This window comes from Triturus cristatus, chromosome 4_1, assembly GCF_964204655.1.
Source record: "Triturus cristatus chromosome 4_1, aTriCri1.1, whole genome shotgun sequence".
Taxonomy (NCBI): Eukaryota; Metazoa; Chordata; class Amphibia; order Caudata; family Salamandridae; genus Triturus; species Triturus cristatus.
The window spans coordinates 734,213,541-734,239,061 of record NC_140585.1 but is presented as its reverse complement, the minus strand read 5'-3'; positions in this window follow the sequence as shown (position 1 = coordinate 734,239,061).

Below are 25,521 nucleotides of genomic sequence, written 5' to 3'. Positions count from 1 at the left end.
TTGGTATGTCCATTGTTTTGAAAAGTTTTGTCTCTATTTTTGAATGTGTGTATCAAAGGTTATATTAGGGTGAGAGGAGGTCTGCCACTCTATCACAAGGATGATGTCATCAGTGATGTCATGAGTGATGTCACTGACCATGTCATGAGTGATGTAATATGTGACGTCATCAGCAGTGCATTGCGGGCGCGCGAGTTATAGTTAGCTGAACTAACTATAACGGGGGAATTTCAATGGTTTTGTACAAGTGAAAAGTCCAGCTAACTATAACACCCCTGAAACCTATGTTTTTTTCAGTGAATTTCTGAGGTTTTTTAAATGCTAATTGCTAACTATAACGTGCCTGAAACCTATGGTTTTTTCTGTGAATTTCAAAGGTTTTTTAAATGCTAATTTCTAACTATGCCTACAGAGATAGGACATGTGAAGAAAGAAGAAAAAATGCACAGAAAGAAAAAAAAGAAGTGCAGAAAGAAGCAACAGAAGTCCTCAAAGACGAAGAAAAGTGCAGGAAGAAGGATAACGTGCAGAAAGAACAAAAAGAAGAGCAGAAAGAAGCCTTGTTGCAAAATCATCCTGTACCCTCAACTTTTTCACACGGATACTGGTGTGTTAAAAGACAGTTAGAATACAGTGAAAACACCTACATACACTAGGGAACATTATGCGTTGGAGTCCCCCAGTGATTAGCATGACCTCCTCTGTAAGCCCCTAGTATATAATAGGGCAGGGGGATTAAAAATACTTCTTAAAACAGGCCACAGGGCGTTTTTGCACACGTTAACTCAGGCCCCGTCCCCTCCCTTCACCACTGTGTAAACATGCCCTGTGTCCGTTTTTAGTTGGGAGATTAAGTTCATTTGAATCCTGAGGGTCCCTAGGGTCCAACTAGCCCACTAGGTACCTCCAGTAAGTGCCACAGAGCTGTGTTGCAGAGAGGTGTAAAAAGTGGCACAGCCTGGACCACCTCTCTGCAATGCAGCTCAGTGGTGCTTACTGGAAGCACTTGGTGGGCAAGTTAGCCCCCAGGGGCCCTCAGTATTGAAGGAAAATGATATCCCCAATTTAAAACGTGCCATAGTGCGTGTTTGCACACGTCACCTCAGGCCCCGTCCCCTCCCTTCACCACTGTGTAAACGCGCCCTGTGGCTGTTCTAAGTTGAGAGATTAAGTCCCCTTGAATCCTAAGGGTCCCTAGGATCAAACTAGACCACTAGGTACCTCCAGTAAGCGCCACAGAGCTGCGTTGCAGAGAGGTGTAAAAAGGGGCTTGGCCTCAGAACACCTGTCTGCAGCGTAGCTCCCTGGTGCATACTGGAGATGCCTGTTGGGCTAGTTGGCCCTCAGGGACCCTCAGTATTGAAGAGGAATTAATTCCCCAACTTACAACTCGCCAGGGGGCGCGTTTGCAGAGTGCTGCAAGGAGGGGGCGTGGCCTCCGGCACGATGCCAGTCTTTTATTTATTTTAATTTTTTAAGAAGGGGGGCTGTGTGGTTCCCCTTCTTATTCTAATTTATTGGCCCTGATGACCCCATCCCCCAGGGCCTGTCTCCTAATTATATTTTTTTGACCCTAATCCCCAGGGCCGGCCACTGTTTTTTATTATTTAAAAAAAAAATATATTTATAGACACACTTAGGACATGCTGGACAAACCGTACGTACCTATCACCACGACGATTTGCGTGATATTCATTAAAAGGCGACTATGCATACAATGAATCTACGTGGAATGTATTTACACCACTAGTGAAGCTCTGACATGTCTGATGCCCTACCGTGCCTAATCCCGGTAGACACCCTTGTCGTTTATTTATACAAACATGGGTAGCTATTGACGGGCACATTTAATACACATGCACACCAAGCCATTCAAAGGGGATTCGACAAAAATTCGACCAAAACTATGCAAGAAACCCCCCTCACGGTTAATAAAACACACATCCACTGCTGGATGTGTAATACTTTTTATTTTACTCTCTGGAAAGGGGACGAACATCACTTGAGAGTCACAGCGCACTCCTGGCAGAGCCCAATGCTGTGTTACACCCACCATTGCCTGCTGAGTGCCACACACCTCTGTGTTGTATTCCACTAGCTAGTGCATATGCTATGACACTCTCTAGCCCATGTGCACTGTAACACCACCCCGTGAATATGTCATGCCACACTTGTCTTCGCACGGGTTATATTGCCCCATCTAACGTGCCTTCCTCGATGCCTATGTTATAACACACAGTGCTATGCCATACATATTACAATCTGGGATCCATATCTTTGTCACAGTGCATATGCAACGTTACACTCCCCAGCACATATTTTATATTACAACTTTAGAGACTAGTTAGGTTACACAACACTGCCCTGTGCATATTACACTCCAAGGCGCATATCGCATAGCACGCGCTAGTGCCTGTGCTATCTCGCGCTCTCCAATGAATCTGTCATTGCGCACAATGTATTGCATATTATATTTCACGCCCGGTTCATCTTATATCACACTTTTTGGTGCATAGTTTATACCATACACTATATCTAGTTTTCATTTTCAATCATGCTCTCAGGACTATGTTCTATATAACACTGTGTTCACCTACCCTTTTCACGGGCATTACATTTTGCGATAGGGGATGGAGGGTCAGGGGGTGTTTCTGCCAAGTGAGCCCGGAGTCACAGTCACAAACGTCCTCTTCTTCCTGAATAAAAGTGAGATTATGCTGCATACTTGTTCATATTTTAAGTAGTTCGCACAGACACACGTTTTAAAAACAATAAAGTTCCTAATACCCGCCTTCTCTGAACAGTTAGCTTGCTGCCCCATCCCCCTCCTCCCTATCCTCTGTTGTGTGAATCCATGGACTAGCCTCCTCCCTCCTGCCATGCATGGTCTGATGTGCTGCCACTGCCCTCAATTTAGTATGATGTACCAGTCCACTCCTCCTGCCCTCCATTGCCCAATTCTATGCCCCATCATTGACCTCCTGCTTAAACTCTGTGCTTAGCTTGCTGCCCCTATTCTCCTTCCCCCTGCTCTCCGATGTCTTTGTGCATGCCCCTGCTCCATCCTTTTTGCCCACCATGTTCCATGGACCTGCCACTCCTATCTACTCTGAGTGTTCTGTTGAGCTGCCACTCCTCTCCCACCTGCCTAGCATTGTCAGATGACTGTAACCTGTCCCTGCCACCTCCACCCTGCCTGTCCACATGCCATGCCCCTATCCTCTTCCTCCTGTCCTACATGGTCCATTGTACTGCCACACCCTTCTGCCCTCCCTGGTCTGTTGTGCTGCAACTGCTCCTCCTGCCTGCCCCGTGCGGTCTGTTGTGAGGCCCCTTCCCCTGAACTTTCTTGTCTGTGCACAGGTCCTGACCCTCCCTTCTATCCTCCATCGTCCTTTGTGCATGCCCCTGCACCCTCCTTCTTGCCCATCATAGCCATTGTGCTACCACTAACCCTCACACTTGCCATGCATGGTCTTCTGTGCTGCCATGGCCCCTCCCACCTTCCCTGTGTGGTCAGTTAGCTGCCCCTGAACCCCTCTCACCTTCCCCCCATGGTCTGTGTGTATGCCATCACAGTCTCACTGTTGCTCTTCATGGTGTGTCTTGTTTCTAGTGCCCATCCTGCCTGACCTCCATGGCTATCTTGCTGCTCCTGCCCTGCCCCCTTGCCCCCAGCCCTCTGTTTACATGTGCAGACCCCTACTCCCTCCCTCCGGGCTTGTCTGTTCCATTGTAATGCCCCTGATCCATCCCTCCTGCCCTTTATGGTCTGTTATGCTGCAGCTTTCTCTCCTGTCTGTCCATTATGGTCCTGCCTCTTGCCCCTCTGTTCTCTGTTGTCCATGTGCATGGTCCTGTCCCCTCCCTCTTGCTTTCTATGGATTGTTGTGCTGCACTCCCGTCCCGCATGCCCTGTGTGGTGTATTGTGCTGCTGCAAACCCTGATGCCTGCCCTGCAGGGTCAGTTTGGTGCACCTCTCCATGTCCCTACTGTCCTCTGTTATCCAAGTCCATGTCCCTACCCCATTTCCTTCCATGATCCAATGTACCATACTTGCGAACATTTTGAACTTGGTAAGAGGGAGATTTTGAAAAACAACTGGGGTATTGATTTTCCCCTTTGAGTTACATTGAAAAAGAGGAGATTGTAGACAGGAGACAGATAAAATAAAGCCCATTTGAGCTTAAAAACATTGGACGTTTCCTGGCTGAATCGGGTCTGTTGGCATGTATGGTTGTACTACCATTGCCTCTTCCTTCTGCCCACAATGGTCTATTACATTGCCACAGCCTCTCTTGCAAGTCCTGTATTGTTGGTTTGTTGCCCCTGCCCCCCTTTCCACTGCCCTCCATAGTCTGTTGTGCTGCCACGGCCCTTCCTGCCTGCTCAGTGTGGTTAAATTGTTGCCTTTGCACCCTCCTACCTGCCTTCAATTTTCAGAGTCCGTGCCCCTGGCCTCTGCCTCTCAACAGTATCCTAATGAACAACTAGATTGCTAACATTCTATATTTATTACAAAAGTGTGGAACGCCTGACGTCATCTTGATGTAATCAAAACTGTAATACCTAGAGCATTTCCTTTAGAAATTACATATATGAGAGGGTCTTATTGGCATCAAAAGTTTGGTTAGTGCTCTAAAAGACTAAAATAAGGACATGTTTTCTGAGTTTTCCAATAGCGAGAAAGCACTTTTAAATTATTTGTTACCTTTATGTTTTTTTATCCAGTTGACCACTTGATTAAATGTTGCACTTAGGGGAGAGGATGTGGTGTTACTTCCAGAACTGCAGACTTTGCAACTGGGGAACCAGGTTGGAGTTTCTGCTTCAGCTCGACATTCTGTGATTCTGGTCAATTCACTTAATCTCCCCATGTCTACAACCAAAATGAATTTGTTCTTGCGCGATGTAACCAATGCTCATGTAAAGCACTCCAATACCTGACAAGTCTGCACTATATAACACTGCAAAAACACAAAATAATAAGTGTTTTGCACACTTCTGTCATTGGGCTATATTTGGAATACATCTGGGTGATTTTGGGCTACATTTGGGCTCTTTTGTCTCCGGTGGCCATCTTGGGAGATTTATTTGTTATGAAGTTTCCTAATTACCTCATGTACTGCAGTCTCCTCAGTAGGAAATGCTTTCAGTTTTTTACTTTGATTCCACCATGAAGGTATTCAGATATGTCACACATTTGCCATAAATTCTGAATGTTAGCACTCTAGTTGCTCATTAGATCACTGTAGTAAAACTACTGTTCACCATGGAAGTCTGCTCCTGGTATTAAAAGTGCATGTTTCAGTCTGCATGTCAGATTTTTTTAATGAAATAGAAGAGGATTTGAGAAGTCACTCAAAATGTGCCCTCATTTTCTTTCTTCGGCATTAATCATAATTTCTATGGCAAAATGAACCCCCTCATTGTGTTCCTTTTTAAATTAAATGTTTTAAGTGTTACCAGTTTATTCCAATCAAGATGGCTTCAGGTGTGCCATACTCTTGTCATAATGAAGACAGTAAGCGCTCTAGTTGTTTTTAAGAACACTCTGGGACATTCTGTCATTGGGCTATACTTGTGCTACATCTGGGTGATATTTGGGCTATATTTGGGCTCTTTTGTCTCTGGTGGCCATCTTGGCAGACTTATTTGTTATGAAGTTTCCTAATTTCCTCATTTACTGCAGTCTCCTCAGTAGGAAATACTTTCAGTTTTTTACTTTGATTCCATCAAGAAGGCATTCAGATGTGTGACACATTTGCCATAAATTCAGAATGTTAGCACTCTTTTTGCTCATTAGATCACTGTAGTAAAGCTACTGCTCACCAGGGAAAACTGCTGCTGGTATTGAAAGTGCATGTTTCAGTCTGCATGTCAGAATTTTTTAATGAAATAGAAGAGGATTTGAGAAGTCACTCAAAATGTGCCCTAATTTTTCTTTCTGCAGCACTAATCATACTTTTTATGGAAAAATGAACCCCCTCATTTTGTTCCTTTTTAAATTAAATGTTTTAAGAGTTACCACTTTAATCCAAGCAAGATGGCTTCAGGTGTGCCATACGTTTATCATAAGTAGGACTGTTAGCGCTCTAGTTGTTCTTTGGAACACTCTGGGAAGCTGTAGTAGAACACAAAGGAATCAACTGACAGTCTCTGCCCTTGTTGTATGTACATGTTTTACTGAGAATGTCAGACTTCATTCTCACATGACTGAGAAAGATAATGTGAATTTACAGAAAATAAGCTCTCAGTTTAGCTTATAGATCACCTTCCAAACCTCTGTGGGAAAAGCATGAGAAAATATTTTTCTCTCAATCATGATATCCGAGCAGAAGGCTTTTTCACATGGTGAAATCACCTTAGAACATACCACAATTCCTAAAATGAGTATGGTACCATCAACAAATGATTTATAATGTAACTAAAGTCTTAAAACCTTCTATAAACTGCAATGCTTTTTTAATGAGGTGCTATCATGTATATTGGTCCCAAGATGGCTGCCAACACTTCTTGGATGAAGTGCTGACAGCCAATCAGATCTCAGGATGAGATGTGTGGTTAGGCTCCGCCCACATATATATATGATTTTACTTTTGATTTTCTCAGGAACTACTGAACAGATTGACACCAGACCTGCAAAAGGCACATCCCTGACCTGAGGACTACCTCTCTGCCAAATTTCAAGTAATTCTGTTCAGCCGTTCGGGCTGTACCTTGGACTAAAGGTCCCTATGGAAAATTGCATGGGGAAAACGCGTTTTGGGACCCCCCTTTTTTCTCAGGCCCCGCTTGACGAATCCCCCCGAGACTTTCAGGGTAGGAGCGGAGTGGAGCGCCCCACCTATTTTGAAAATTGTGAGAGGATTCGTCAACCGGCGCCGAAGTTATTCCAAATAAAATGTTGCGGATTTCCTATGGAAACATGGTCCTAACTATAACTATCTACTGGCGACCGCCAGTAGATAATATATATATATATATATATTACCTACTGGCGCCGATTGATGAGTCTTCGTGAAATTTTCAAAACTAATTCTTTGTTGAGATCAGCTCCTATGTTGGAAGTTTTGGGGGGATTCATCAAGGGGGGGGCCAAGAAAAAAGGGGGGTCCCAAAACGTGTTTTTCCAATGTTAATTTCCATAGGAAACTTTAGACAAGGCTACAGGTCAAACGGGTGAACGGAATTACCCCAAATTTGGCAGGGGGAAGGGTCTTGGCCTAGAAAGCCTGATTTTGTTTATTTGGTGTAAATCCGTTCAGTAGTTTTTGAGAAATATCGAAATTTACAGATATCGATATTTGGGAATTCTGCCATCTGATTGGCTGAGGCGTTACGAGCACAAGCTTGCTGCTGATTGGCCGCGAGCGCTGCAAGCGTTTGCAACTAGGAAGTTTTGGCCGCCATTTTGTGATTCCATTGAAACGAGTAAGGGGGAAAAAGGGCGAACAATGTGGGAAAGAGGAGGGTAGGAGCACTGTAACCTTTGTGGGGTATTTTGGGTGTGCTATAGAGGGGGTGCGAAGTGAACTAATCATACTTACCGGTGTGAAAGTTCTAGGCTACAAAAATTAAGTGAGGTATTGGCTAGTGTGTGATGTTTCTAAGGTGAGCTTGTGCGCGAGTCGAGGATTAAAGTGTGAGCCCACACTGTGTGTCTTATGCTGTGAAGTCATGTGCCCTAGCCGCTGCAGTACAGTTGTGGAAGTAGTGTCAGCATGTGTTTATACCTAATAGGATGAACTACTGACCTGTAGTGGTGTGAAAGTCCTGGGTACGGAAAATATGTGAGGTATTGTCTAGAGTCTCATGGAAGGAGGAAGTGTTGGCCGCCATTTTGTTATTCCGTTAAAGCGAGTAAGGGAAAAAAAGGGCGAAAAAAGTGGGAAATAGGAGGGTAGGAGCACTGTAACCTCTGTGGGGTGTTTAGGGTGTGCTATAGAGGAGGTGCAAAGTAAACTAATCACACCTACCGGTGTGAAAGTGCTAGGCATCGAAAATTAAGTGAGGTATTGCCTAGAGTGTGATGCTGCTAAGGTGAGGTTGTGCGGGACTCGGGGATTAGAGCGTGAGTCTAAATTGTCTTATGCTGTGAAGTCATGTGTCGTGGCCGCTGCAGTACAGCTGTGGAAGTAGTGTCAGCATGTGTTTATAACTATTAGGATGAACTACTGCTACTGACCCGTACTGGTCTGAAAGTTCTGGGGTACGGAAAATATGTGAGGTAGTGTGTAGAGTCTCATGCTGCTAAGCTGAGCTACTGCCAGACTCAGGGAGGAAAGCGTGAGCCCAAAGTGTGTGTCATATGTTGGGAAGTCATGTGCTCTGGCCGCTGTGCCACATCTGTGCATGTAGTGTCAGCATGTAGTTATACCTACTTGGAGGAACTTTTGTTTCGAACATTGTAACTTGTGTATGGTGCTTGGGGGGTGTTATATAGGGAGTGCGAAGGTAAATTCGCGTGTATGAAATGAATTTGGTATTTGGAAAGTGGAAAGAACTCACTCCTATGGGTCTGATGGCGCTGGGGGCGTAAGGTGAGGTGCTGCTGGAGTTGGGAATAAAGCTGATGAACTACTGACCTCTATTGTGAACTTTTAATGTGCACGTTCCGTTGAATGTTCGATAAAATGTTGCAAAAGTATATAGTTAGGTTAAAAAAAAATGATAAACTTTTAACCTGCAGGTGTTGGTGATAAAATAGGTTGAACTTGTGACCTGTATATGGCGTGGAATAATAAGTAGCTTTTCGGAAGGAAAATTCAAAATTAACCAATGGAGGTAAGTTTTGGAATGTCGTTGAATGAATGAAGCATTCTGATTTGTTCTTTACATGTATTTATGCGTGGAGCGGCAGAGAAATTGTGCCATTCCTGGTTTCATTCTTGATGAAGTTGGAGCTTTACATGTACTATGTGAGAAAGAGAGAATTGTATGTGTGTGTCATTTGAAATCTGGATAACAACTACAAAGGTTAGTTAGAAATGAACAAGGTGTGTTATGTGTTTTATAGTATTGATTAAGTATTTGAGGAGATGTTTTTAATTTTGAAAGTATTTTTTATTTCAAAGTAATATAATGTTAGTAAAGTGTGGTGTTTGATATTGGTTATGAAATATGCATAACATTTGAGCTGTTGGTATATAAGTATTTTATATATGGTTAGGAATTTTTCACAGAGAAGAAGTGTTGTGTGTCATCTTTATAGGACTGTATTGTTTTGAAAATGAGGTACAGCGTTAATTTGAGTTTGTAATGTATTTGGGGAGATAAAGAAAATGTTGCACGTTTGCAACTGATACTTTTTGTGGAAATAGTGGGGTGGGGTGGTGGTAGGTGACATATGTGGTATTAAGTTAAAAGTGATCAAACTAAATGCAGAAATGTTATGTGGGCAGATTGTGGTCTTATTTTTGACACTGAGAGGTAGGTTTGAATGTAAGTCAGGGTAGGTTGTTGTACAGTGTGGGCCGTGTACAGTGTTTGGAGATTACATGGAGAGGAGATAGAGATAGGAAAAGTGATACGTTCCTTTTATATGTACGCATAGTTTGAATCATGTGATCCTATGTTGAGATAAATATGAATATGGTTTCTGGTTTGCATTTGGGTAAGGTGAATAGTTTTTGTAGTTTCTGACTAGTGAATAATAAAAAGGTAGATATACTAAAATATATGGTAGTAAAAGTATTAATTATTGTCTGTTCTTATGGAATAGAAGTAGTTGGGGATTGCTTCTTCAGAAGAGATGTTTTATAAATGTGTGAGAGATAAAAAAAATCTAAATGTGCGGTATATTTTCTGTATGAGTTTATTGACATTAGAGAACTACATGTGATTATAAGTGATAGTATTTGTCAGGCTGTGTCGCTGTGGCGGATATATGTAGGTGTTGAAGTGGTTCGTGTTTTACTGATGGTGAGCTTCACTATCCCTTTTGAGAAACTCGTCAATTTATTCATTCCATTTAATATCTTTAATATAGATACAGTAAAGGGACTGTATATCAAAAGTTTGGGAATTAGAACTTTGTTTACTTTCCCCATGCCCTGCTATACACTCTACAGAGTGTTTAAATGACTTTCGTAACATATAGATGTCTAGCTAGTAAAGGTGGTGTAGTTCGACTGGGCCCATTTATAAACCGTGCTATCAGATGGTATTTGTTTTACCTGCCAATTTGCATGTTTGAATACTTTTTGCTGATAAGTGTTCCGGCAGACACCTGTTAAAATTAACGTTGTAAATGGGTATAGTGGCGCTACTGGGAATGGTGGGGGTTTCTGTTTGATTTCGTACAGTTAAGCAAGGGCGGGGGTGGGTGTGGGGGAGGTGGTTATGTTGCTGATTGAAACACAGAATATAGTAACATGCAGATGTCACTGGGAGCATTTATAAAGCGCCCTATGGCATGGGATATGTTTTAGTCGCAAATTTGCATGTTTTAATATGTTTTGCTGGTGAGCGTTTCGGGAGACATCTGTTGAAATTAAGCCTCCGTTTGGCTATAGAGGCGCTTCTACGTTTTCTGGGGCTCTTTTATTGCTTAAAGTTAAGCAAGGGCGGGTGTTGAGGTGGTGTAGCGATACTGTGACTCTATATAAACCGTCTTATGGTATGGTGTATGTTTGAGTTGCAAAATTGCAGGTTTTAATAGGTTTTGCTGATGAGCGTTCCGGCAGACACATGTTGACATTAAGGGGCCGATTCCAATCCTGGAAAAAGGCTGTACGAATCGTTGTACGGAGCGTTTTCTCCGTACGACTCATACCCGGTAAACTTTCCTTACAACCTAGGAAGTACGATTCGCACAGAAAGCCTCTTTCCGTACGAATCGTACAAAAGACCGTACGAGTAAAAAAAAACAACGATTCGGATCCGGAACAGCCTGTACGCGACGTCCGGACGTATTTAAGCAGCGGTTTCTGGCCCAGCAAGTACGATTCGTCCCTACGGCAATCCGTACGGCTCTTTTCTTACGGGAGCCAAAAACAGCCGTAAAAGCAGAGTCCTACAAACGGAGCCCCGGTACGCGACGTACACGCCATGAACCCCATCGTACGTGTCCTCCCGGTCCTCTTAGCCTACAACCTGGCGCACCAAAACCGACGCACACGCCGCAGAAGGTGAGAACACCACCCAGGGGCCAGGGTGGGGGTGAGGGGCAGGAAACATACCCCATACCCAAAGCCAAACCTATAATATGGAGCCCATACATTACCACCAGGGTCTGGTCACTTGGGGCGGGGCGTGACCAGCAACCCCTGCATACTGCAACAACGGAAGTGGACGTGTACGGTGCGTTGCACATGTACCCGTATGGCACCAGTACAATAGTGATACGAGGCGTACACACGCAATGAATGCGGGGGTACGGTGCATTTCACACATACAGGTACGGCACCAGTACAATAGTGATACGGGGCGTACACACGCAATGAATGCGGGGGTTCGGTGCGTTTCACACGTACAGGTACGGCACAAGTACAATAGTGATACGGGGCGTACACAAGCTAAGAATGCGGGGGTACGGTGCGTTTCACACGTACCCGTACGGCACCAGTACAATAGTGATATGGGGCATACACACGCAATGAATGCGGGGTACGGTGCATTTCACACGTACAGGTACGGCACCAGTACAATAGTGATACGAGCGTACACACGCAATGAATGCGGGGGTACGGTGCGTTTCACATGCTTACAATGGTGATACGAGGCGTACACACACCAGGAATGGAGGGCTACGAGTCGCACAAGGATGTCCATCAAGTACTTGTCATTGCATACTTTCATGTGCAGGCCCTAGGTGTGGCAGCCAGTGATATTGCACAGGTCATCTCATCTAGTTGCACAATTGATGTGTGATGACCTGTGGACACATGTCATGTGTGATGGGGCACTATGTGGCACACATCACCTTGACACTTGCCACATGTGTGTCTGTAGTCCAACTGTGTCATGCACAGCAGCAGTGGGATGGCACAGTCATCAACACCCGCACCTGTCTCCTGATGCCAGGGACAGGGACACTCTATCAACTGACATGTCACGATCAGCGTGCCCCCATGTGACTATGTCAGGTGTGTGTCATGTGTTCCTATGATCTTGCTGTTAGTGTTCCGTCAACTGCATCTGCTGTTGGTGCATCCAACATGGGTCTGTGTGGAGATGGGCATGGCACACATCTACGCACACCATGCCACATGTGGATTCCCATGGCTGTAGGGTCTGTGTGCATCAGACATCATATTTTCCCAGGCATACATGTCTGCGTCGTCAGAATGGCTGTGTTTTTTTGTTGTCACGTGTACCCCTTCATTGCAATGTGTTTGATATGTACATTTGACATTCCATGTGACCTGTGCGTGTGCCTTGCAGTCAGCTGTCTGGATGAGATGACATCCTTCCAATGCAGCTATGTGGATGTGTGTCACTCATGTGATATCTCTGGCTGTTCACTCAGACTGGCCCCCAGCTCATTTCAGGGCATGTCATGTAGACTTGACAATCAACAGGTGTATCTGGCTTTTCGTAGGAGTGCCAACAAACTGGCATATGTGTTCTGGATGTATTGCACACACCAGACTCCATAGTTACCTGATGTTTATTAGCAGTTTAGCATGTGCTATGTTCATTGACATTGATGTTGGCAGACTCTCAATCTTCATTATTCCAAACAATGTCCTGCAGGGCACCGCCTGTCCCAAGACCAATGCCAGACTTGGCTGCCATGAGGGAACGTGCCTGCAGCTGACGGGACAGATTCACTCGACAGTTGATTGAGGACTTGACTAACAAGCTGGCACCACATCTCCAACCGCGACACAGGTATCCTACTGCGCTGACCCCCAAGATGAAGGTGATGGCAGCCCTACATTTTTTTGCCACAGGTACGTTTCAATTGACCATAGCTGATGTTGGTGGGATGTCACAGACAACGTTCAGCCATGTCCTGCGTGTTGTTTTGGCAGCCATGTTGGAGCACCTTGATGAATTCATCAAATGTCCTACTCCTGAGGAGTTGACAGATGTCATGGGTGATTTCTATGCCCTGGGAAGGATGCCCCATGTCATTGGGTCCATTGATGGGACACATGTGGCTTTGGTACCACCACAGGCACAGGAGGAAGCCTATCGCAACCGAAAACATTACCACTCAATAAATGCCCTGGTGGTGTGTCTTGCTAACATGCTGATTTCCCATGTCTGTGCACGTTTTCCAGGATCAGCAGGCAATGCCTACATCATGAGGCGTAGCAGGGTGCCACAAATGATCCTGCGGCTGCACAACGAACGAGCATGTCTTGTTGGTGGGTATACTCTGTTTGTCCTGTGTGTTGCGGTATCTTTGGCTCTTACGGCATCTCCTGACCCACTTATTTACATGATGTTTCCATGTAGGGGACTCTGGATATCCCAACATGTGTTGCAATGTGTGTGTCCAGCTTCCTGAATGCAAAGTGACTTTGATGTGTGTTCTGATGTGTCACTCGAGTGATGATGTCATGCCACACAGTTTTGCGGAGAGACTTTCATTGAAATTTGAATGTGTACAACATTGTTCATGTTTTGTAACTGACCATGTGAGCGGCGAGAATTGTTTTAGGTGACTTCTTGTGTGTCTGTCATTCCCAGGTTTTTGCGCCTCTTGTCTGCTTGTGTCATCTTTGTCCTCCTGCTATTCCTCATGAGGATTGCAATGTGTGCTGAATCAGCTTTCCATGCACGGACATGTGGAAATGTCAGTTTGGGTAAGGATTGCAGCAAGGCTTTTTGGTGGTGGTACGGGTTGGGAATGTGTGGGAACTGCTTCTGTGCATGTTGTGGTACCATGCATACATGTCTTCTCACCATGGAGCATATAACATGTAGCATCACTCCCATGACATGATAGTCACCCTTCTTGACAGTCATCTGTAGTAGAGTGTGGAGTCTGATGAAGGCATCAATGTGTGTAAACCTTGCCTCTGAAACATTGTGTATGCTACGGGTGAACATAGTGTGGGACATCACAACAACAGGCTCTATGGGGAATTGCAGCCTCTCCGTGTGCAGCAGGATGTGTTTGGCTCATCTCCTTAACTTGTGTGCCAGTTATTTGGGATTTACAACATCCGTGTTGTGAAGGGGGGTCCAGCGTATGTCCCACATGTTATGTCAACTGACCTGTGAGTCTGTTCATATGGATGCATTTCCCTTTGTGTGAGTAATAAAGGCGTTCATCACAATCCAAAGTGCCTCATCTCTGTCACTGCAGATCTCTTGCCAGTTTGCATGCGTCATCTATGGCATAATTGTCAAAGATTGAGCATATGAGTGCATGTGTACTTCCGCAACATGCATGCAGTTCTTCATGGCTAATAATCTCTATTGTGCATGAAGTACCTGGTTGTGTATGTATTTGTGCAGGTTGCTCCCCACAACGGGACGTCAACGCCTGCTGACGGTGTGTCTCCTGTGAGCAGCTCCGCATTTTGTTGCCTGATCCTGTGGCCGTCATTTTTGGTGATTGTTCATAAATTTTCTCGGAGTGACCCATGAGTAACCTGACACTCCTTCCTTTACATACACCTGTTGCACTGTGCCTTTCTGACCTCCTTGTCTTTGTGTGCTACTTTTTGCCTAGTTTCTCACACCTTCCGCCTGCTGCTGCCTCACCTGCAGCACTGCCTCACTGAGTGCCCTGATTCTGCAACCCACACGCCTCCAAAATGCTCCTCCCTTCCCCCTCCACCCATTCTTAATGCAGCCAGCAGCTTGTCTGTGCCACTGTTGCGCCAACGCCGTGCCAAAGGCAGAACCGTCTGTGCGCTGCAACGTGCACAGAGCACGACCCTCTGGTCCTTGCATGACCCACGTCACACAACAGGCTCATGCTGCAGCCACCCTCCAAGCAATGTCCACCAGACAATCAACCGCCTGCTATCAGGCAACCCCTAAGCGCACACACGACACCTTTGCATGCTGAGTGTGCAACTCCAACTGCCTACACAGCGCTGCCCCGCCTACCAGACCCTGTCAGAACAACCAGGTCATGTGCCTCCTACTCCACACCCGCTCCGTCCACCAGCACGCCATTGGACTCTGTTACCTCCTCAACACAACAGCCCCACACATCACCTTCATGACAGTAACTTGGATAAAAGCATCCTCAGCACACAACTTCTTCATTGCCATCTCAGACGGATACAAGATCACCCGCAGGGACGGCACCAACAATCCCGGAGGATGAATTGCAATTTATCCACAAGTACACCTTCAGAGTCACAAATCGAGTTTCACACCAACCCCCTGGCAACCCTCAGAGTAACACTAATCTACAGATCTCCAGGCCCACATCCACAATGCCGCTAAGCCATCAACACGTACATCTGCACGCACGCCCTCACCTCCACAGGCTACATATGGCTGGGGGCCAGTAACTTCTTGCTGGAGGAGAACCACACCACCATCCATCATTGGTCCATCAGCATTTGCAACCACGTCTCCGACAAGCAACACACTGCCCCACACCCCGCTACCGATCCCCCAAAGATGCTTGATGTAAGTCACCACAGACAAGCTGTGTGGGACACTCGAACCAACACCACCGCCACACCCTGCAACCTCACACACTGTATCAGAAACTGATCCAACAATCTTGCCATATTGATGGACTTTCCTGTGAAGCACAACAACAGTTAAGCCACCTGGGACAAGGCAGACCTACTGGACTCATACAGATCTAGCCGTGCAAACCTTGCAACACAAAGAACCATCAGTTACCTTACAGCCCTGGAAAACGCCACACACAGCCATCACCATATCATCAGCAAGGACAAGTGGAGATCCTTCAGATAGGGCCGAGGCACCAAAACACACGACATCAAGGAGCTCATCAGCATTGTGAGTGAACTGACAGCAGCTCTCCATCCAAAATACACCCCACCCTTGCAAGGCAGATCAAATCCCTTGCAACTTTCTACCACAGCAAGCTCATGGACATACACGACAGCCTTGGCACACAGAGGCAGACAGCACTATTATCTGCGGGACAAACCCCCCTCAGGTTCTGGACTCCCGTCAGCAGCAAATACACCACCTGGCTCATGTGCACCATCCACTTTGGCTCTCCATCAGGCCCCTGCCCACACAACATCTCAACCACATCATTCCCCATCCTTGAAGCGCACGTCCAGCACGTCATGAATGTCTCCTTTGAGTTTGCCACATTCCATGGGAGCTGGAGGCATGCAGAGACCCAGGCCCTTCTTAAACAATGGATGGCAGTACCGCAGGATCTCCTGGAACATCACCCTGCTTCCCTACCCAGCAAATGTCATCAGGAAGACACTCAACGAGCAACTGACAAACTTCCTCCACGCAAACAGCTCCAGGCAACCGGCACCAGACCATCTTCCACAGTAATCACACCACTGCAACCGTCATCATTGCCACCACCAACGACAACTTTGCCCTGCTCAACAATGGTGAGACCACCCCCCTTGACCTCTCAACGGCATTCTACACCATATGCTACCACACTGTCAGCTCACACATCTCCAACACTGGTATCCAGAGGAGGGCCCAGGATTAAGTCAACAAGTAGCTCACCAGCAAGGCCCAGGGAGTCGGCCTCCACCCTTCAGCATGTAGTACACTGGGGTCATCTGGCCCATGCCCCAGGGCTCATCTCTCAGCGTGACGATCTTCAATGTCTCCATGACCCCCCTCTCCACCATCACATGCGCACACAACCTCATCATCATCTCGTATGCCATTGACACCCAGCTGCTCCTCACCCTCACCAATGACCCAGCCATTGCCAGATCCAACCTTCAAGAAGGCATGAGATCCGTTGACGAATGGCTGAACATCAGCCACCTGAGGCTGGACTTGGACAGAACTGAGGTCATCATCTGAGGATTGTCCCCTTATGGCTGGGTCAACTCCTTGTGTCTCACCGGCCTGGGCACCGTAACAGCACCCAGTGGCCACGCACGCAAGCTGGTGTTCATCATGGACTCATCGCTCACAATTACCATGCAACTCAACACCATCTGTACCTCATGCTGCAACACGCTACGCATGCTGCAAATGATTCACAGATAGATCCACTCCAAGGCAGACCGTCCCCCAGGTCCACGACACCAGCCGGGTCAACTACAGCACCGCCCTCTACGGAGGAACAACAGCATCCGCACACCTCATCTTCAACATCCCCCGCCCCACCCACATCACCGTCCACCTGAGATAGCTACAATGGCTCATTGTCTGCTGCAGGATCACCTTCAGAATCCTCAACCACACTCAGGAGGCAGTCCACAACCCCAGACCCAAAACCGACCTTGGACGTCTGTCATCCAACACCCCGTTGGCCCAACTCCGTGCAGCCAACCTTGCCCTGGCCACCATTCATCACATCCACAGAACAACTGCATGCAGGAGATAGTTCTCCCACCTCACCAAACAGACCTGGGACTCCCTCCCCGGGCACCTCCACATGACCCATGACCTCTACGTCTTCATGATACTCTTCCAAATTGGTCTGTCCGAGCAGTATTGCAAGCCCCCCCCTCAGCAGCTTGAGGCCATCACAGGTGAGTATTGGGCTCCATGTCTGTATTTGATGATACATTGTGACCCATGTGTATCCTCGACCGGACTCAGATCCCAGTGTATGGATGGCTCGAGTTTGTTCCACACTCAGGCATACTTTGACATATCCCCACACGTTTGTTGTGGACTCATGCTAAATGACTGCAACATAACATTTCAATGATTCTTTTTTGTATTATAGGTCTGGGGCGTGATTTGTGCAAAGAAAAAGGTGCTATACAGTGACCATAGAATCCAAAGTTCACAGGGGGAGATGGATCCTTGGCATTTGAAGTCAGCAGAGTCCAGACCACAGTGTTTGGCATCATTGGTCAGACTGTGACCAGCAAGTCCATGTGGCAGATAATGTCAGTCAATGAGGTGATGCTGTCGCACATGAAGGCCAGGTGCCAGGCCAGGTGACCTGGGAGATGTGGATGGGCTGCTGCCACTCACGGTCTTTTCCGCGGACGACCCACCTTCCTCAGTGGACCTTCAGATGCAGGCCTTGATGATGCTTGGGACGCTCCGTCGGACGAATCCTCCTCCTCCTCCATCCCTGTGGCTGGTGGTGGTCTTCGCCTGGTGGCACAGGGAGGGTTGCCCATGTTGTCGGCGATCCGACGGAGTGAATGGCTTATGTCCCTTTGCACCGCCAGGAGCTCAACCAGTATTGCCTCCATCCGTCCTTGGTGTTCTTGTTGACTGGCGTGTTGCTCGGCCTGCTGGTTCTTCATCTCTGTGATGGTCCCCTTTATCTTTGTGAGGGTCCCCACTACCTGGCTGAACTCCCTGGTGTCACGCCGGTATGCGTCCATGATGTTGTGTATGTGTGACATACCGGTCCCTTCAGCTGGCTGGTCAGGTTCTTGCCTCCGCCTGCCTACACTCCCACCACCCCTGCCCACACGAGCCTGGGCTGCCGTTGTGGGCACATCGGGTCTACGGGACCCCTGAGGGATGGCAGTGGAGGTGTTGTCTGCCTCCTCCTGGGTGCCTGGCGCACCTTGTCCCTCCTGGTCAGACTGGCTCAGTTGTTCACTGCGGGCACGGCTCCTCGGTGTCTCCTAGGATGTGGCAGGAATGGGGGTGGTGGTTTGCACAGATGTTCCTGAACCAGGTGCTGCAGGGGCTTGGACACCAGAGGGTCCAGGTCGGTCGGGGTCATCCGCGAAGTGTTGAGAGGCGTCGCTGCCGGTGGGATCGGGTTCCTCCTGAGCCTGGGACTGTGATTCTTCACCCCCATTGTTGGGGGAGATTCATCACGTTGCCCTGTGTGTGAGAGACAGACAATGTTAATGCTGTTTCATGCAACATCCATGTTTCATACACATTCAAGTTGGCACTGTTCCTCCAGGTAGTTGTATGTGCCTAGCATTCTCCTCAATGTTCACTTGTGGATGGGCATGTTGCGGGGGACAGATTGATATGTTCTCCTGAGTCTTTGACATGTAGATTTTTGGCTTGGATGCTTCTTCGGCTATGTATTGGTCTTGTTGTGTTACAAGTCCATTGTGACAGTGGGTAAATCCATTGCCTGTCCCGGGGGTGTCTGCTTGTGTAAGGGGTGTGTGTGACAGGGCCTGCTGGTGGGTGTAGTGTGATTTGGCACTGGGGCTCCAGGTGATGTAGCTGTCCCCCCATGGAGCATGCTGCCATGACAGTGAGTGTGAGTTCCTGTCCTAGATATCTGACCATGTTGTCTTGGTGTTTGCGTTTGCACTGGTCACAGGAGGGCCTTGTGCTGCCTACACCAAGGACAAGTGTCAGCTATCTTGTCAGTACTTTCCCAGTCCCTGTGCATTGCGCATAGTGCATGGGTATGCACCTGCTCCATAGGGGATGAGGGCAATTGTGTCTGATTTAGAGTTCAACAATGCGTTTTGTGACACCCACCCTCCCAGCATACCCGACATCCATTCTTGGGTTAGTGCTTCGTGCAGCATGGGACATAGCATGGCCTTGCTTTCTCAATGAGGCATACACATGTTAGTGGCATTAGCGTTGTTTTTGACTGTGGTTCTGGCCGGTGAGGGCTTGGGGGTAGTTGCGTGCATTTTGTGTAGTTGGGGTGTGGATGCCATTACCCCCATTTTACATAAGTTGTTTGTGTACTCACCAGGCTCTGGAAGTCCTTGAAGTCCATGTACTCCCACCGGCAGAAACAGGGCCATCACCTTCTCCTCCCTGGGATGGAAATGTACTGGTCTGCGGGGCCCACCACCTCCAGTGATGTTGCTCTGGGCGTAGTCGTCATTCATTTTTTGCTTGACTGTCCTCCGCAGATCGTACCACCTGGCTTGGCATTCAGTCCTGGTCCTTCTGATGGGTGCAACATCATTCACCCTATCGACGATCCTCTGCCACAGGCGTGATTTTTTGCCTATGCTGGTCTGTCTGACCAATGTTCCAAGCAGCTGTAGCTCGACTCTGATGACTTCATTGACAAGGATCTCCAGCTCCTCCCTTGTGAACTTTGGATTCTTGTCTGTGGGCATGGTGTGGGGTGAGGGTGTGGATGGTTGTGGGTGTGTGGGTCTGAATGTGAAGGTGTGGGTGTGGGTCGGAAAGTGAAGAGGGGGTATGTGTGAAGGAGGTTGTGTGAAGGTGTATATGTTAAGGTGGATGGGTGCAGTTGTTGGTGTGTGATCTCTAGCTGCAGTGAGTCTGTTGCAAAGGCTCATGGTTTGTGTGTGTGGGCCTTTTTTATTGGTCCATTTGTGGGTGGGCCTCAGTTTGAATTTTTGGTGGGTGTGTTATAAGGGGTGGTTCTGAGTTTGCCCCTCTGTTTGCCTGTTTGGATGTGGCCAGGTCAGTCATTTCCATGTTTTGTGCACTGTAGACGTGTTTTGTGGTGTTGTGCGAGTCGAATAGACCCTCCTTGTGCTGTTTTATAGTGTCCGTGGTTCAGTACGACTCGTTTTGTTGTATTTGCTTCTGTTTTTGTGTGTGTCCGACTCGGTCATACGCGACGTTCTCCGCGGTACGAGTCGTACTCCAACACGTTCCCAGCGGTGCGAGTCATACAGGGGTATGAGTCGTACAGGCATACACCCCCATGCATTGTGTATGTACGGTGCTTACCCCAACGTTCCGTATGTACGGTGCGTACATACGCGATGTTGTTGTAAGGTGCGTACATACGCGATGTTGGGGTACGCACCATACATACGTGATGTTGTTGTAAGGTGCGTACATACGCAATGTTGTTGTAAGGTGCGTACATATGCATGGAGGGGCCTGTACGACTCGTACCCCTGTACGACTCACACCCCGGGAACAACTTTTCCCGGGATACGAGTCGTACAAAGTTTGCTTCGCAGAGGGTAAAGCCATTCCCCGTGTACGGGACGTTTTCCGTACGATTTGTAAATCGGAAAGCCGGTCCGGATCGTACTTGTACGGTCGGACTGTGTTTTTACGATCCGTTCGGAAAAGTGTCCGGGTCCGTCTCGTACAACATTTCCCGATCCGATTCGGATCGGGCCGATCTGTATGTATTTTTCCCGTACGAATCTTACTTCACGGGTCGGATGGGACTTGTACGATTCGTAAGGAAAAAATTACGGATACGAGTCGTAAGAAAAAAAAAATACAGGATCGGAATCGACCCCTAAGTCTATGTATGGCTATAGTGGCGGTAACGGGAGTGCTGGGGCTTGTTGTTTGATTTCGTAAGGTTAAGCAAGGGATGGGTGGGGGTGGGGGAGGTGCGTATGTGTCTGATTATAAGATGGATATTTGTAATGTGGGCATGTGTAGTTACTAAAGGTAATGTAGTTTCACTGGGTCCATTTATAAACAGTGCTATGGGATGGTTTATGTTTTACCCGCCAATTTGTATGTTTGAATAGTTTTTGCTGATAAGTGTTCCGGTAGACACATGTTAAAATTAAGCCTGTGTATGGGTATAGTGGTGCTACTAGGAATGGGGGTTTTCTGTTTGATTTCGTACTGTTAACCAAGGGTGGGGGCGGGTGTGGGGGAGGTAGTTATGTTGCTGTTTGAAATACAGAATATAGCAACGTGGAGATGTGGAGCTCCTAAAGGTGATGTAGTACCACTGGGAGCACTTATAAAGCGCCCTATGGCATGGTATATGTTTTACCCGCAAATTTGCATGTTTTAATACGGTTTGCTGATGAGCTTTTCAGGAGACATCTGTTGAAGTTAAGGCTGTGTATGGCTATAGTGGCGCTTCTACGTTTGCTTGGGTTCTTTCTTTTATTGGGTAAAGTTAAGCGAGGGTGGGTGTTGAGGTGGTGTAGTGGTACTGTGACTATTTATAAACTGTCTTATGGTATGGTGTGTGTTTGAGTTGCAAAATTGTAAGTTTTAATAGCTTTTGCTGATGAGCGTTCTGGCAGACACCTGTTGATATTAAGTCTATCTATGGCTATAGTGGCGGTAACGGGAGTGCAGGGGCTCGTTGTTTGATTTCGTAAGGTTAAGCATGGGTATGGGTGGGGGTGGGGGATGTGCGTATGTTGCTGATTATAAGACGGACATTTGTAACGTGGGCATGTGTAGTTAGTAAAGGTAATGTAGTTTGAGTTGGCCTATTTATTAACCGTGCTATGGTATTGTTTATGTTTTTCCCGCAAATTTGCATGTTTGAATACTTTTTGTTGATAAGTGTTCTGGCACACACCTATTAAAATTAAGCCTGTGTATGGGTACAGTGGCGCTACTAGGAATGGTGGGGGTTTCTGTTTGATTTCATGCGGTTAAGGAAGGGCGGGGGTGGGTGCGGGGGAGGTGGGTAGGTTTCCGATTAAAACACAGAATTTAGTAACGTGCAGATGTCGAGCTACTGAAGGTGATGTAGTACCACTGGGAGCACTTATAAAGTGCCTATGGCATGGCATATGTTTTACCCGCAAATTTGTATGTTTTAATATGCTTTGCTCATGAGCGTTCTGGTAAACGGTTGTTGAAATTAAGTTCTTGTATTGGTATAGTGTGTTTACTAGGTTTGGTGTGGCTCTTTCTTTAATTTTGTGAAGTTAAGGAAGGATGGTAAAGAGGGTGATGCAGTGGCAGTGTGCCCATTTATGAATCGCTTTATGGTATGGTATATGTTTTTTCTGGCAAACTCACATGTTTTAATACATTTTGGTGATGAGTGTTCCAGCAGACAGGTACAGAAATTACACAACATTTCTGTGGATAAGACATCTTCGTGCTGATAGACACTCTTGTACTGTGGTAGAAGGCTGATAGCATTGATGGAAAATTATGAAACTTGGTGCCATTGTAGATTTTAATGGAAGGTTACACTGTTTGTTTGTTACTATGGTGTAGTTAGGGTTCTAAGTGGGAGAAAAAAAGTGGGGGTGCTCTAAAAGGGGTCTGGGCTATGCAAGTTGGGGTGTGGTCTAAATCAAGATAAGTATCATTGTGTGCTTTAGAAAATCCTCTCCAATTATCGTAGGTTCGGAAAAAAACATTGTTTAAAGGATTTCCCTTTCTTCTACAACGTGGGTAACCTAGTGTGATGTCTCCAGTTCTCAGTAGTGAGCAAAATAAGCATGCGTACATCAATGTGCATGCTGTCACTGCAGTGTAATAAAAAATAAAAACAATTGACTATCTTTGAGAGGGCCGAAAATAGAGCCTGGTAGAGAGTCGTTTGGAGGCTGCCTGAAAATAAGTGCCAGTCCCAAGACCCGGCCAAATTATATATATACATAAATCTGTTCATCCGCTTATCTTAAGCATCTATGAGCGCACTCACCTATAGTAAGCACTGTGCCATTCATGCAGTGATACGCCTACATATGCATAGGTATATCTGTCCCAAAATCAATCCTAAGCATTTATCAGCCCACCCGTCTATCGTAAGTACTGGGCTTTGCATTCATTCATCCTTACATCCATCCATACATTGAAACATTGATCTATGTATCTATCCATTTATGCATCTGGCCATGCATCCACTCACCCTTTACTCAACTATACGTTCTTATTTCTGTGCATCGTCCGCCCCCGATCTTAAATACGACGTATTATACTCATCCAGCTACCCTCTTAAGGCGTTGTAAAGACTTGCAAAAAGCAGTGAAAGGCAGATTTTTTAATAAAGAATAACAAAGCTTTGAGTTACTCTTTGTGGAGCATACTTCAACACCCTTTTCTGGTGGTGTTTTAAACAAAGGTACATCTAGCGAAAAAAATGTAAAGGAGATTTTAAGTGTAAAACGTTAATTTAGAAACATAACATTTTGTTGAGTTGTTTATAGGTACACTGTTTTAAAGTGGCGTGACTGACAGATACTGAACACCTGTACTTCTTATATTTGAGAAAGTATTCCAGAGAGCTAATTTGGGGTGGGGAGAACCTTGAGTTCTATATTTCCATGCGAAGTACAGTATAGGAATATAAAAGTAATTGGAAAGCTTTCTTGTTCATATTAAAGAGGGGGTGTGAGAACTTAGTGAGGCAGGCAAAGTGTGTGTTTTCATAGCACTAAAACAACACCGAGTGTAAGGTGAGAGCAGGTTTGTGCTGGAGTTGCCTTGTTGTGGTCATTTGGAGAGGCGCACCCAGAGGGAAATTTCGGGGAGCCTAATTCTTTCAGCAATAGACAGAGGGGGCATGTAGGGGTTGTAAAAAGGGGTGAAAAAGAACAGAGTCTCCTTCACAAAAAAATTATGTTTTGAAGACCGGTGAAGTACTCGGTGCGGCTTTGTGTGTGCGCCCGGGAACCTGTGTCAGAGAGTCCGGGGAAATGGGCGTTGCGCGCCTCGAGGTCTGTCTGCTAATCACCCCACGATGATGTTGCTGGTGCGTTGCAAAAAGAGAAGGGAAATACTGAGAGAAAATGTCTCTCTTTAAAGAATTTCCCTTCTCTTACAATGCGAGTCACTTGGCATGATGTCTGCACTTCCAAGAAGTGAGCAATGTGCATGCTCTCACAGTGTCACTGCAGTGCAATAAAGAAAAAAATTGGATTACGTTTGTGAGGTCGGAAAATAGAGCCCTATAAAGACCCGTTTCGAGGCTCCCAACAATAAAGTGCTGGTGGTCACATCCCCACATACACCCCCTCCAGTTAAAGCCCTGGGTGCAGTGTTATGTTTGTGAAGTTGTTGATAAAATTGTTAGGTAATAATGGAAATTTTTATGTGTGCTGTTTGGTTGATAATATCATTAGTACATAGATTCAAATTTAAAAAAATACTATTTATAAAGTTGTGTGCGGTGGGTTGCAGAGAAAATGGTGTGGGGTGGTGGGGTGTGGAGGAGAGGTGAAAAGTATGAGGTAGTGCAGTTATATATAAATTTTAAAGGAGTATGTAAATAATTAAATAAATACTTGCTGTATGTTCTATGGCACTACTTGTCATCCTAGTGCTCATCTGTCGTGCTCCATCACTTTGCAGCACTGGGTCTGGAAGTTGTTAGTGGAAGTTTTGCAATTGTATGTTATTATTTTAACATAGTGAAGAAATGTGAAAAATAATTTAATCTATTTTTTTTCAGGAAATTATTTCGTTTGGATTGAAATTTGGAAATGCCTAGTAGAAGTGAAAAAAAAGAAAAGAAAAGAAAAATATATATTTGTCGAAAAGGAAAGATCTTGAAGTAGAAAAAAATGCGAGTAGTAGAGAAACTGTTTGAGTAAAAGCAAAAGGCAATTTTTGAGAAAAATATTACAAACATTTAATGAGAAAAACATCACACAAAGCAAAAAGAAGAATTTTTCAAGTAAGGTGAAGCAGAGTTCAATTTCAAATACGAGGAAAAGGAAAGATGATAAAGAAATAGTATCTGGTACTCGGAGCAAATTTTTTTTCAAGAAATTCGTCTGAGACTTTTTCGATCTAGAGTGATTCAGAATTCATTGGAAACATGCTGCAAATATAAAAGAAGAACGTTCCAATTCAAAGAGAAGCAGCGTATTGAAAGTATAGTGGATACTGCTTTCAAG